The 14,876-nt window shown below is 37.9% G+C and overlaps 1 long non-coding RNA gene across 1 annotated transcript in view; it reads left to right on the top strand.

The window, feature by feature from the left end:
• LOC123574051 (uncharacterized) overlaps window positions 1–13,824 on the top strand; it is a 35,921-nt gene extending 22,097 nt beyond the window's left edge. The window contains exons 2-3 of the long non-coding RNA XR_006698884.2: window positions 2,422–2,660; window positions 12,233–13,824. This is a non-coding gene — a long non-coding RNA (uncharacterized lncRNA). The remainder of the gene's footprint in view (window positions 1–2,421; window positions 2,661–12,232) is intronic.
• Window positions 13,825–14,876: the final 1,052 nt, after the last annotated feature.

The raw sequence follows: 14,876 nt of genomic DNA, 5'->3' as shown, positions 1-14,876 counted from the left end.
CAGTCCCTTATGACTTCCCTTGGGTAGGGGAGAAAATTCCCTGACCCCTTGTGCTTCCCAGGTGAGATGACGCCTCACCCTGCTTTGGCTTGCCCTCCATGGGCTGCACTCACTGTCCAACCAGTCCCAGTGAGATGAACTGGGTACCTCAGTTGGAAATGCAGCAATCACCCACCTTCTGCATCCGTCTCACTGGGAGCTGCATGCCGGAGCTGTTCCTATTTGGCCATCTTGCCAACAATCCAATTTACCTCATTCTTATGAGAGATCAGATAGTCTTGTGATATAGAAAGCGAAGGGGAAGTGATCTTATTCACCTATAAACAAATTAGTTTGACTGCTTAGGTCTCTGGTTCGCTTCCTAGCACTTCTCTCCCAACACACATGCACACACACACGCCCTACAGAGTCATACCCCAGCATATACATATATATCTATATTGAGACTCAGCAGCATGAAGGGGAATAGGCAGTGAACTTGATATTTACCTAGATAACAAACTAATAAGCACTCAGTCTACCATTTTCACCTTTCTTCTTTTGTCTTTTCCTTTTTTTTGTAATAAGGATGTCTTTGCAATGTGCTGACCTCACGCATGACCCAGAAATTAACAGAATGACAAAGAGTTGTGCTCTGATAATGGAGAATGTATCTGATTACATTACGTTTCTTTTTAAAAATTACCTAGAGACATATTTTAAAATCCATAAATGTATAAATATACATTTTTCAGGTGGAGTGTGAAGATTAAGTTTCTTAAATACCAATATTTTGATGTGTATTATTCTGAAATCTTGTTTCTAAAGTTAGGAAATTCTAGGAATAGTGTTTTTTCCCTTTAAAAATTACCCTGCTTACACACAAACTGTTTCTCAGTCTGGTCTATCCATGCTGTAAGTAGATATTTTCTCCAGAGTTGTGAGTTTTTCTATTTTTGAAGGTCGTTTCATTGAGAAGCTTAGAAAAGGCAAATATGAAACAATCTAGGGTACAAGTAAAACCAGGAAAATATCCATGAAATTAAGGGTAAAATGCTGTACTTTGCTCCACAAATCACATCTCTATTTGATGCACATCCAAGAAAGAGTGCTGTTAGTCTTCAGAGGCACCTGTACTATTTTAGTTTTCTAAAATTCTGTTGAACTTATCATTTTGTAATTCCTGAGTATGAAAGTGACTTACATTTTTAACAAATGAAAATATTGAACTATAAAAGTGGTATGAAAGAAAGAGAAATTCTGGATTTTGCTTTTTTGGATTCCAAAGCAGGGCTAGGCCAGGCATGGTGGCTCATGCCTATAATCCCAACACTTTGGGAGGCTGAGGCAGGAGGATTGCTTGAGCCCAGGAGTTCAAGACCTGGGACAACAGTTTGGACAACATAGGAATAGCCTACCTTTACAAAATAGATAAATAAATTAGCCAGGTGTAGCTGAACATACCTGTACTCCCAGCTACTCAGGAGGCTGAGGTAGGAGGATTACTTGAGTCCAGAAGTTCGAGGGTGCAGTGAGCTTCTATTATACCACTGCACTGCAGCCTGGGTGCTGGATGACAGAGCAAGACCCTGTCAAAAAAAAAGAAAAAAAAACAAGAGGAAGAAAAGAAGAAGAAGAAGAACAAGAACAAGAAGAAGAAGAAGAAGAAGAAGAAGAAGAAGAAGAAGAAGAAGAAGAAGAAGAAGAAGAAGAAGAAGAAGAAGAAGAAAGGAAGGAAGGAGAAAGAAAAAGAAAGAAAGAAAGAGAAAGAATGAAGGAAGGAAGGAGGGAAGGAAGGAAAGAAAGAAAAAAGAAAAGAAAGAAAGAAGGAAAGAAAGAAAGAAAGAAAGAAAGAAAGAAAGAAAGAAAGAAAGAAAGAAAGAGAAAGGCCGAATCTTCTGAATACTGGGTATGTTTACGAAGTATTACTTCTCAATCTAAATTTTGTTCTGCACACCCTGTTGCTGTATCATTTGAATATGTAATCATTTCAAATATACTTCCTTTTTATTTCAGGATGGCTATCCTTTTGTGAGTGTTCTTAATAGTTAGGCCTCTATAGAAAATGGCTCAAGACGTAGAGAATGGTAGTAAAGATCGAGCATTTTGAAAGGAGCCTTTTAGAAGAACCTAGTGGAGTACCCTGAAGCTGAATTACTAAAGCAATTTGCATGCATTTGTCATAGTCAAAGAGACATCTTTTCAAAAGGGGTCTGTAAATTGTTCAGCTCAGAGTGACACAATTTCAATGACTTATTTTAAGTCCACATGATTTTAATGAAAATCCGAGGAAGGGTCTTATTATGCTAGGTTGTGCCTTCTTGCTGTAAGTAGCAAATAATAATAATGATTATATTAATAATCAGGAGAATAAAGAGGAGAAATAGATGATAACTATCAATAATAATAACAAACATTTATTTCATGTTTTTTATGTGCTAGGCACGGAACTCAACACTTTATGTGCTCCCTGTCATTCGATGCTAACAATACCAATATTCAATGAAAAGTACTGAGGCTTAAAAGTCAGATCACTTGTCCAGAATCACAGGATAGAAGCCCAGGTAATCTGGTATAAGAGCCAGGCTTTTCTTCTACTACAACATTCTTCATCCTGTATGACCTTGGAAATCTGGAATTAGAAGAGTGGAGTTCACGTGTCACCTGAAATGCTCCTTAGGGTTAGCGCTGCACCTGTGGGAATGTCATTAGCTCATACCTAGAATCTGACTTTCCATCTGTAAAATAAAGCTAGACTCTGTAGTTTCCCCAGACCCTACTAGTGCTGCTATTCTATGACCATGGAACATATCTTATGACTTATGCTCAAGGTGACTCTCTTGGTTTGCCTAAGATTGAGAGATTGAGAGAGTTATCAAGATGTGCACTTTTCAGTCTAGGAAAACCTGGGTTGCTAGTGACCTATGACAATATCTGATATAGTATCTATATTTTGGACACAACCATTTATTGATTTCTCAGACTTCTTTGGGGTTCTTTTGTTTCTCAAAGTCTTAAAGAACTGGGACACAGAATAGTAAGACTTTATGTTTCTTAGATCAACTGTTGAATACCTGGAACATAGGGGAGATTATTTTGAAGGGATCTGCATTTTCCTACCTGGACATGTTATGCTCAAGTTATCGGGATGGTTTCCCCCTTCCTTTCCTTTTACTTGAAAACAGTTGGCTGGTTTGTTTTGTTAAATTTGCCTTTGCACTGATAGTTGAGGAATGCTTAGTGACAAGAATATAGCATTTGTAATCCATTTGAAACTTTCTCCACTGGTGAAAGGGAATGGTTGTGTAGTAATAATAGCTTCATTTTGGTGAGCACTTACTCTTTAAAAAACACCTTACATGAACTGACTGAATCCCGAAACAGCTGTGATTCCAAGTACCTATTATTGTCCACACTTCAAAGGTAAGAAAACTGAGACTCAGGTAAGTTGTAATTTACTGAAGTTAGCAAATCTAAACTGGCATTTGAAGTGTGGTGCCCCTAAATCAGAGTCCCTGTGTTTCCCATGCAAATGGTGACTTCTGTGGTTCAAACAGCTAACATTTCTAGTTTATTTGAATATGAGTACTGCTTATAGTCCTAAAGATTTCAAGTGAAAATACACTTAGATGTCTGGGTTTTTGCTTTCAATTCCTGACTTTCTTCCCATACAGAATAATTGGATCATTTCTTCAACAGATATGAAACAAGTACTTTACTTACTGCTGTATTTTTCCCCAACTTTAAAAGTTCCTGTTTATTGGGACAATGTTTTATTTCCAGTTCTTGTGAAACAAAGATGCATCTTTATCGCTAAAATAAAAACACAATGACATTTATAAAATTTCCATGGTTCTGGATAGTCCAGGCAGCAAGAAAGAACATTTCAATGAAGGCATGGCATTTAACAGAATGTACTCATGAAACTACAATTTTAAATAGTATGAACTACAATATGTGTCTATTTACATCAGTATATAATATTAGAAAATTTATAACTTCTTTTTTTTTAAATTTATTTATTATTATTATACTTTAAGTTGTAGGGTACATGTGCATAACGTGCAGGTTTGTTACATATGTATACTTGTGCCATGTTGGTGTGCTGCACCCATCAACTCGTCATTAAATCAGGTATAACTCCCAATGCAATCCCTCCCCCCTCCCCCCTCCCCATGATAGGCCCCTGTGTGTGATGTTCCCCTTCCTGAGTCCAAGTGATCTCATTGTTCAGTTCCCACCTATGAGTGAGAACATGCAGTGTTTGGTTTTCTGTTCTTGTGATAGTTTGCTAAGAATGATGGTTTCCAGCTGCATCCATGTCCCTACAAAGGACACAAACTCATCCTTTTTGATGGCTGCATAGTATTCCATGGTGTATATGTGCCACATTTTCTTAATCCAATCTGTCACTGATGGACATTTGGGTTGATTCCAAGTCTTTGCTATTGTGAATAGTGCTGCAATAAACATATGTGTGCATGTGTCTTTCTAGCAGCATAATTTATAATCCTTTGGGTATATACCCAGTAATGGGATGGCTGGGTCATATGGTACATCTAGTTCTAGATCCTTGAGGAATCGCCATACTGTTTTCCATAATGGTTGAACTAGTTTACAATCCCACCAACAGTGTAAAAGTGTTCCTATTTCTCCACATCCTCTCCAGCACCTGTTGTTTCCTGACTTTTTAATGATCGCCATTCTAACTGGTGTGAGATGGTATCTCATTGTGGTTTTGATTTGCATTTCTCTGATGGCCAGTGATGATGAGCATTTTTTCATGTGTCTGTTGGCCGTATGAATGTCTTCTTTTGAGAAATGTCTGTTCATATCCTTTGCCCACTTTTTGATGGGGTTGTTTGTTTTTTTCTTGTAAATTTGTTTGAGTTCTTTGTAGGTTCTGGATATTAGCCCTTTGTCAGATGAGTAGATTGCAAAAATTTTCTCCCATTCTGTAGGTTGCCTGTTCACTCTGATGGTAGTTTCTTTTGCTGTGCAGAAGCTCTTTAGTTTAATGAGATCCCATTTGTCAATTTTGGCTTTTGCTGCCGTTGCTTTTGGTGTTTTAGACATGAAGTCTTTGCCCATGCCTATGTCCTGAATGGTACTACCTAGGTTTTCCTCTAGGATTTTTATGGTATTAGGTCTAACATTTAAGTCTCTAATCCATCTTGAATTAATTTTCGTATAGGGAGTAAGGAAAGGATCCAGTTTCAGCTTTCTACTTATGGCTAGCCAATTTTCCCAGCACCATTTATTAAATAGGGAATCCTTTCCCCATTTCTTGTTTCTCTCAGGTTTGTCAAAGATCAGATGGCTGTAGATGTGTGGTATTATTTCTGAGGACTCTGTTCTGTTCCATTGGTCTATATCTCTGTTTTGGTACCAGTACCATACTGTTTTGGTTACTGTAGCCTTGTAGTATAGTTTGAAGTCAGGTAGCGTGATGCCTCCAACTTTGTTCTTTTGACTTAGGATTGTCTTGGAGATGCGGGCTCTTTTTTGGTTCCATATGAACTTTAAAGCAGTTTTTTCCAATTCTGTGAAGAAACTCATTGGTAGCTTGATGGGGATGGCATTGAATCTATAAATTACCTTGGGCAGTATGGCCATTTTCACGATATTGATTCTTCCTATCCATGAGCATGGTATGTTCTTCCATTTGTTTGTGTCCTCTTTTATTTCACTGAGCAGTGGTTTGTAGTTCTCCTTGAAGAGGTCCTTTACATCCCTTGTAAGTTGGATTCCTAGGTATTTTATTCTCTTTGAAGCAATTGTGAATGGAAGTTCATTCCTGATTTGGCTCTCTGTTTGTCTGTTACTGGTGTATAAGAATGCTTGTGATTTTTGCACATTAATTTTGTATCCTGAGACTTTGCTGAAGTTGCTTATCAGCTTAAGGAGATTCTGGGCTGAGACAATGGGGTTTTCTAAATATACAATCATGTCATCTGCAAACAGGGACAGTTTGACTTCTTCTTTTCCTAACTGAATACCCTTGATTTCTTTCTCTTGCCTAATTGCCCTAGCCAGAACTTCCAGCACTATGTTGAATAGGAGTGGTGAGAGAGGGCATCCCTGTCTTGTGCCAGTTTTCAAAGGGAATTTTTCCAGTTTTTGCCCATTCAGTATGATATTGGCTGTGGGTTTGTCATAAATAGCTCTTATTATTTTGAGGTACGTTCCATCAATACCGAATTTATTGAGCGTTTTTAGCATGAAGGGCTGTTGAATTTTGTCAAAAGCCTTTTCTGCATCTATTGAGATAATCATGTGGTTCTTGTCTTTGGTTCTGTTTATATGCTGGATTATGTTTATTGATTTGCGAATGTTGAACCAGCCTTGCATCCCAGGGATGAAGCCCACTTGATCATGGTGGATAAGCTTTTTGATGTGTTGCTGAATCCGGTTTGCCAGTATTTTATTGAGGATTTTTGCATCGATGTTCATCAGGGATATTGGTCTAAAATTCTCTTTTTTTGTTGTGTCTCTGCCAGGCTTTGGTATCAGGATGATGTTGGCCTCATAAAATGAGTTAGGGAGGATTCCCTCTTTTTCTATTGATTGGAATAGTTTCAGAAGGAATGGTACCAACTCCTCCTTGTACCTCTGGTAGAATTCAGCTGTGAATCCATCTGGTCCTGGACTTTTTTTGGTTGGTAGGCTATTAATTATTGCCTCAATTTCAGAGCCTACTATTGGTCTATTCAGGGATTCAACTTCTTCCTGGTTTAGTCTTGGAAGAGTGTAAGTGTCCAGGAAATTATCCATTTCTTCTAGATTTTCCAGTTTATTTGCGTAGAGGTGTTTATAGTATTCTCTGATGGTAGTTTGTATTTCTGTGGGGTCGGTGGTGATATCCCCTTTATCATTTTTAATTGCGTCGATTTGATTCTTCTCTCTTTTCTTCTTTATTAGTCTTGCTAGTGGTCTGTCAATTTTGTTGATCTTTTCAAAAAACCAACTCCTGGATTCATTGATTTTTTGGAGAGTTTTTTGTGTCTCTATCTCCTTCAGTTCTGCTCTGATCTTAGTTATTTCTTGCCTTCTGCTAGCTTTCGAATGTGTTTGCTCTTGCTTCTCTAGTTCTTTTAATTGCGATGTCAGAGTGTCAATTTTAGATCTTTCCTGCTTTCTCTTGTGGGCATTTAGTGCTATCAATTTCCCTCTACACACTGCTTTAAATGTGTCCCAGAGATTCTGGTATGTTGTATCTTTGTTCTCATTGGTTTCAAAGAACATCTTTATTTCTGCCTTCATTTCGTTATGTACCCAGTAGTCATTCAGGAGCAGGTTGTTCAGTTTCCATGTAGTTGAGAGGTTTTGATTGAGTTTCTTAGTCCTGAGTTCTAGTTTGATTGCACTGTGGTCTGAGAGACAGTTTGTTATAATTTCTGTTCTTGTACATTTGCTGAGGAGTGCTTTACTTCCAATTACGTGGTCGATTTTGGAGTAAGTACGATGAGGTGCTGAGAAGAATGTATATTCTGTTGATTTGGGGTGGAGAGTTCTATAGATGTCTATTAGGTCTGCTTGCTGCAGAGATGAGTTCAATTCCTGGATATCCTTGTTAACTTTCTGTCTCGTTGATCTGTCTAATGTTGACAGTGGAGTGTTGAAGTCTCCCATTATTATTGTATGGGAGTCTAAGTCTCTTTGTAAGTCTCTAAGGACTTGCTTTATGAATCTGGGTGCTCCTGCATTGGGTGCATATATATTTAGGATAGTTAGCTCTTCCTGTTGAATTGATCCCTTTACCATTATGTAATGGCCTTCTTTGTCTCTTTTGATCTTTGATGGTTTAAAGTCTGTTTTATCAGAGACTAGTATTGCAACCCCCGCTTTTTTTTGTTCTCCATTTGCTTGGTAAATCTTCCTCCATCCCTTTATTTTGAGCCTATGTGTGTCTCTGCGTGTGAGATGGGTCTCCTGAATACAGCAGACTGATGGGTCTTGACTCTTTATCCAGTTTGCCAGTCTGTGTCTTTTAATTGGACCATTTAGTCCATTTACATTTAAGGTTAAGATTGTTATGTGTGAACTTGATCCTGCCATTATGATATTAACTGATTATTTTGCTCGTTAGTTGATGCAGTTTCTTCCTAGCCTCGATGGTCTTTACATTTTGGCATGTTTTTGCAATGGCTGGTACCGGTTGTTCCTTTCCATGTTTAGTGCTTCCTTCAGGGTCTCTTGTAAGGCAGGCCTAGTGGTGACAAAATCTCTAAGCATTTGGTTATCTGTAAAGGATTTTATTTCTCCTTCACTTATGAAACTTAGTTTGGCTGGATATGAAATTCTGGGTTTAAAATTCTTTTCTTTAAGAATGTTGAATATTGGCCCCCACTCTCTTCTGGCTTGGAGAGTTTCTGCCGAGAGATCTGCTGTTAGTCTGATGGGCTTCCCTTTGTGGGTAACCCGACCTTTCTCTCTGGCTGCCCTTAAGATTTTTTCCTTCATTTCAACTTTGGTGAATCTGGCAATTATGTGTCTTGGAGTTGCTCTTCTCGAGGAGTATCTTTGTGGCGTTCTCTGTATTTCCTGGATTTGAATGTTGGCCTGCCCTACTAGGTTAGGGAAGTTCTCCTGGATGATATCCTGAAGAGTGTTTTCCAACTTGGTTCCATTCTCCCCCTCACTTTCAGGCACCCCAATCAGACGTAGATTTGGTCTTTTTACATAATCCCATACTTCTTGCAGGCTTTGTTCATTTCTTTTTCTTCTTTTTTCGTTTGGTTTCTCTTCTCGCTTCATTTCATTCATTTGATCCTCAATCGCAGATACTCTTTCTTCCAGTTGATCGAGTCGGTTACTGAAGCTTGTGCATTTGTCACATATTTGTCGTGTCATGGTTTTCATCTCTTTCATTTCGTTTATGACCTTCTCTGCATTAATTACTCTAGCCATCAATTCTTCCACTTTTTTTTCAAGATTTTTAGTTTCTTTGCGCTGGGTACGTAATTCCTCCTTTAGCTCTGAGAAATTTGATGGACTCAAGCCTTCCTCTCTCATCTCGTCAAAGTCATTCTCTGTCCAGCTTTGATCCGTTGCTGGCGATGAGCTGTGCTCCTTTGCCGGGGGAGATGCGCTCTTATTTTTTGAATTTCCAGCTTTTCTGCCCTGCTTTTTCCCCATCTTTGTGGTTTTATCTGCCTCTGGTCTTGATGATGGTGATGTACTGATGGGGTTTTGGTGTAGGTGTCCTTCTTGTTTGATAGTTTTCCTTCTAACAGTCAGGACCCTCAGCTGTAGGTCTGTTGGAGATTGCTTGAGGTCCACTCCAGACCCTGTTTGCCTGGGTATCAGCAGCAGAGGCTGCAGAAGATAGAATATTTCTGAACTGCGAGTGTACCTGTCTGATTCTTGCTTTGGAAGCTTCCTCTCAGGGGTGTACTCCACCCTGTGAGGTGTGGGGTGTCAGACTGCCCCTAGTGGGGGATGTCTCCCAGTTAGGCTACTCAGGGGTCAGGGACCCACTTGAGCAGGGAGTCTGTCCCTTCTCAGATCTCAACCTCCGTGTTGGGAGATCCACTGCTCTCTTCAAAGCTGTCAGACAGAGTCGTTTGCGTCTGCAGAGGTTTCGGCTGTATTTGTTATTGCCCTGTCCCCAGAGGTGGAGTCTACAGAGACAGGCAGGTTTCCTTGAGCTGCTGTGAGCTCCACCCAGTTCGAGCTTCCCAGCAGCTTTGTTTACCTACTTAAGCCTCAGCAATGGCGGGCGCCCCTCCCCCAGCCTCGCTGCTGCCTTGCTGGTAGATCACAGACTGCTGTGCTAGCAATGAGGGAGGCTCCGTGGGTGTGGGACCCTCCCGGCCAGGTGTGGGATATGATCTCCTGGTGTGCCTGTTTGCTTAAAGCGCAGTATTGGGGTGGGAGTTACCCGATTTTCCAGGTGTTGTGTGTCTCAGTTCCCCTGGCTAGGAAAAGGGATTCCCTTCCCCCTTGCGCTTCCCAGGTGAGGCGATGCCTCGCCCTGCTTCAGCTCTCACTGGTCGGGCTGCAGCAGCTGACCAGCACCGATCGTCCGGCACTCCCCAGTGAGATGAACCCAGTACCTCAGTTGAAAATGCAGAAATCACTGGTCTTCTGTGTCGCTCGCGCTGGGAGTTGGAGACTGGAGCTGTTCCTATTCGGCCATCTTGCTCCACCCCCTATAACTTCTTTTTAAGTATAAAAAGTATGCAGATCTTATTTTTTCATGATTAATTAGCATTGACACTCTTTTGCAGTCTCTAAACAAAACTACCCAATTATGGGAATATTACAAACATTTATTGCTTGTCTACTATGTGAATTTAATCTGCATGGAAACCTACGAAGTAAATAATTTCTCCCATGTACTAACGCAGAATGTAGAGTTCACTGGGGTTAAATTATACAATTAAGAAATGTAGGAGATGATATTGAGGACCATACTGAAATCCGGGTTAATCTGACACCATTAGGGCATGTTATATTAGAATTATTCCAGAAATTTCTCTATTTTTGAATTGTTTTGGGTGCTATATTGTATATTAGGGTAGATTTAATTAACTCGGGCAAGTTTACCACTTAGGGCCTTATTTAAATTATGCAACACATTGGTAATCTAGATTCTATAATGGACGTTTTTATGTGACTTTCACCACCCAAGCTACCCATATGCAACTAATTAGGAGTTTGAAAAATGTCTGAATTATTAACTCAATTTTCCTATTGTTATTTGTGTTTTAGGCATTTCGTAAATGTGGTCTATCATTATTGAAAGCCATCTTTCTTCCAACCATAGAAAGTTAGATGAAATTTTCTGCAGAAGACATTGTTTATCTTAATTAATTATGTGATTTTAATATCTCTTCTTTCTAGACACTCAATATGTTTATTCTCCTGCTCAATTGTTGTTTTCTTCTCTCTCAGTTGTTTTTTTCCAGTAACAGGAACTGAAAGTTACCCAAATATTAATGAGAGATAGAGAAATTGCAAATTATGTATCAACTAATGATAACTATGTTTCTTTGTATATATGGAGTATTAACAGCTCCAAAACTTTTTAACACAAGAAAAGATTAGTTTGAAATGGTTTTAGAATGTAAATAGGTTCCAACCTAGTTAAATGTGAACTGATATTGACAGTTGATATTAAATAAGCAATTTTCATTTTGCATACATCAGACTTAATCAGAAGCACAATGATTAAGTTTGCATCATTTATTGAATCAACAGACTTGTAAAAAGCATGAGTAAGCATATGATTAAGCAATTTTAAAAAGAATCATTATCCTAATATTAAACATAAATATCAAAAATTATGCTTTGACTTAGAGTATTTTTCTTAAAGATTCTTTCCACCATCCCTGTGAGGGAAGAAGAGACTTATTTCAGCTTATGAAATAGAAGAGTATGAAAGTTATGTCAGTTGCTTTTTGTAAATGTAAAAATATTTTAATCAGTAAACTGAACAATTTGAAAAATAGAACACAATACATCTTTCCCAAGCAGAGTATTTGTTGAATTTACATCTTGACTGGGTTGCAAAATAGTGACAAATTTCACGTTGAATTTACATTTCACAGTAACCTCTAACATGAAACCTGTAACATTTATGTCAGATTCTCTTTATGGTCCCCCGTAAAGGCCTGGTTCCTTATTTTTAATGTTTGGAACTTCTCTCTTATAAAACATTTTATAACAAAATAATAAAAATGTTATAATGAAATTCACATTTTAGAAGTGTGCCATTGGATGACTTTTTGACAAACATTCATGTTATTTCACTTGCTTTTGCCTCATAATCCTTTACACCTCTGTGTTAAACAACATTTCTTTTGACCTGGCATTCAATCCACAATTTTCTCACCATACTCTGGTTTCAACTTTTTCTGTAAAGAATCAATTAGTAACTATTTTAGGTTTCTGGGACATATGGTGTCTGAAACAACTACTTAACTCTGCCGTTATAGTGGGAAAGTAGCCATAGAGAATATGAAAGTAAATGAGCATGACTGTTTTCCAATAAAGTATTATTTATGGACACTCAAATTTTAATTTTATATTTACATGTCATGAAATAGTATGCTTTGGATTTTTCCAATGCTTTAAAAATGTAAAATTCATTTTTAGCTCCAAGGCTGTACAAAAACTGTTGGCAGCATAGATTTGATCAGCGGGCCGTGGTTCGTTGATCTCTGCTATAATCTAAAAGATAATAAAATCACAGAATTTCAGGAAAAGGTCTAGAGAGTATCTCATCTAATGTGTTTTTTTTTTTTAGTCACAAAGGCAACTAAAGCTCAAAAATAAGGGACCTAAGTGGTTTAAAAAATGTCATATGGCATGTCAGAGGATCTGTCCTGGTCAACTGGTAGCGGTTGCCTGGAGGATTGTGTTGGGATAGGACTATGAAGTCCAATCTGAGTCTCATGGGAGGAAAGTCATGTTGTGATTGATTGAAAATGTCTGCTTAGTATGCTACAATGGAATCATACCAAGGGAGTATTTAATGTTTGCAAATTCACATTTTTGTGCTCTGCTAAGGAACAGATTGGAGGATAGGAAGGATCAGAGAAACAGAAATCAAGATTGTGTGAATGGCAGCTTGGAAATGAAAAAGAGAACAAAAGAATGAGCAATTAAAATATTGCAGACTCTTCCAATTGCCATTTCATGCAATGAATATATGCCTCTAAGTGAGTGTAGGAACCTTGATAGAATTTCCCGTTCTCTCAGTCAGGAACATATCTCGATACAGAGTATGATTCTGGGCTTTAAAGCTACTTTTCTATTCTTTTTTTTTCCCCCCCAATGCAACATGTCTCAGATGCAAGCTACCTACAGTAGTTTGCAGTGTTCATTTGCGGTGGGGGAAACACAGTGTGTTTCAATAGGGGAGGCAAATTTGGCAATATTGAATGTTTTGAAACATGTTTATTAGGTTTTCATATGCAGTTTTCCACAAGGCAATTTTGACTTGATACATTGTCATCTATATTATGTACTTACAAATCACCCCCTTGAAAGATGTATCTCTACGGTACATCATAAATGTTATGTCCTCTAACAAGCCCAAGGTAACATCAGGCATTAAAAACTCAATGTTAACTTTAATTAGTACCCTCACCTGCAAGAGTGCAAGTGATTGAAGATTACAGCAAATGCTTATCCCGTTCCTTTAAGTCCCCAGAATGACTCTAGACTCATTCCTTATTCTTCTCAGGCTTTGCTAACTGGAGTACAGGAGCAATCAGCAGGCCCAGAGAGTATGTTTTACCTTTCTGATAACTTTATTGGATGATCAAATCACTGGTTTACCTTGGTCATTTGAATATCTGTACCAAGTGCTCACTCTGCTAGCCACCCTACAGAAAGAAAGCGATCAGGCCAACAGGAGTTCAAACAATGACTTATAACTCTAGCATTAGAAGCTCAGGCCCTAAACTAGGGTCATTCTCAGTCTAGGTCTGGTTGTCAGCTCATAACTGTACTAGTCACAACTTATGCGTTCATGTGTTATACCTGCATGTTTTTGCTTCTATCTTAGGGGATTTTGTTATCAGAGATGGAACATGTACACAGGCAGATAAGAATTCTAAATATAATCCCCTTCTTGCCTTCAGAAATCTCTGTAAAGCCTTTGAAAAATGCAAAAGTGGCTTATTTGAAGTAAAAACTGGAATATTAATCAGGAATTAAAGATACCTGGCTGGTATTTCAGATTCTGCCTTGGATTGCTGGTCATATTCAACATCTTCTTTATCTGTGGCATGAAGAGACTACTGTGTCTGTCTCTTTTGGCACAAAAGCGATGAAGATAAATGATATACTGTGCTTCAGTATAATTCCTTTGTTAATTACAATATTACATAAACATCATGATAATAAACATTTTGCTCTACCATAATTATTATCTATGGTAATAAGATGTGACAGATAAGCTTATTTTCCTCAATTAGTTTTAATTTAACAGCAGACACCCCTTTCTTCTTACAGCCTATAACTATCTGCTAAGTACACCCTTTCAAATTATTGGTTGGGTAAGAAAGAAAATTCAGTGCCCTTCCTGTATATTAACTTGATAATATGGCACAAATAATCTTTGTGTTATAAATAGTTCCCTTTCATACCAGATGCAACTAGAAAGTCAAAGAAAATAATGTTGTAGATGAAGAGAGGCATTATTTCTATTTTCTGGAGTGAGCACAGTGCTGCCAGTGTTCAACATTTTTTTCCCATTTCATGACTTCCACTGACACTGACTCATTGTGCAGCCCTGGTGATTTTCCATAAGAGGCTTGCCAACAATTGAAGGACCATATTTTTTCTGGGAGCAAAGAGAAATGATGGCTCTTTTTTACAACCTGAAAATTCAATAATTTCTAAATTTGTTTTTCAGAAAATTAATGCTATAGGCCAAAGTGAATGTCTTTCTAAAATTTTAACTTTGGTTTTTTGGGGGATGGGGGACAAGGGGAAGGAGAGCATTAGGACAAATACCTAATGCATGCGGGGCTTAAAACCTAGATGACAAGTGAATAGGTGCAGCAAACCACCATGGCACGTGTATACCTATGTAACAAACCCACACATTATGCATATGTATCCCAGAACTTAAAGTAAACTATTTTCTATTAAAAAAATAAAATCTTAAGTACTTTTTAAAATTATATTACTATAAGGTAGGATTTGTAAAATAAAGTATTATTGAAATATAATATCCCTGTAAAACCTGCACTTATCATAATTATATAATTATTTGGTGTGGTCTTTTATTTTCCATATATATTATGCTATTTTTCTATTTTTTCCAAAAATATATATTTTAACAAAATTGTTTTGTAACTTGACACTGAAAAATTAAATAAAAAACTAACAAGTATCTTGAATTTTATTTTTAAATATATGCATTTAATTTGGGAAGA

The sequence above is a fragment of the Macaca fascicularis genome, chromosome 6, assembly GCF_037993035.2.
Source record: "Macaca fascicularis isolate 582-1 chromosome 6, T2T-MFA8v1.1".
Taxonomy (NCBI): Eukaryota; Metazoa; Chordata; class Mammalia; order Primates; family Cercopithecidae; genus Macaca; species Macaca fascicularis.
This window is presented reverse-complemented; position numbering and strand designations above follow the sequence as displayed.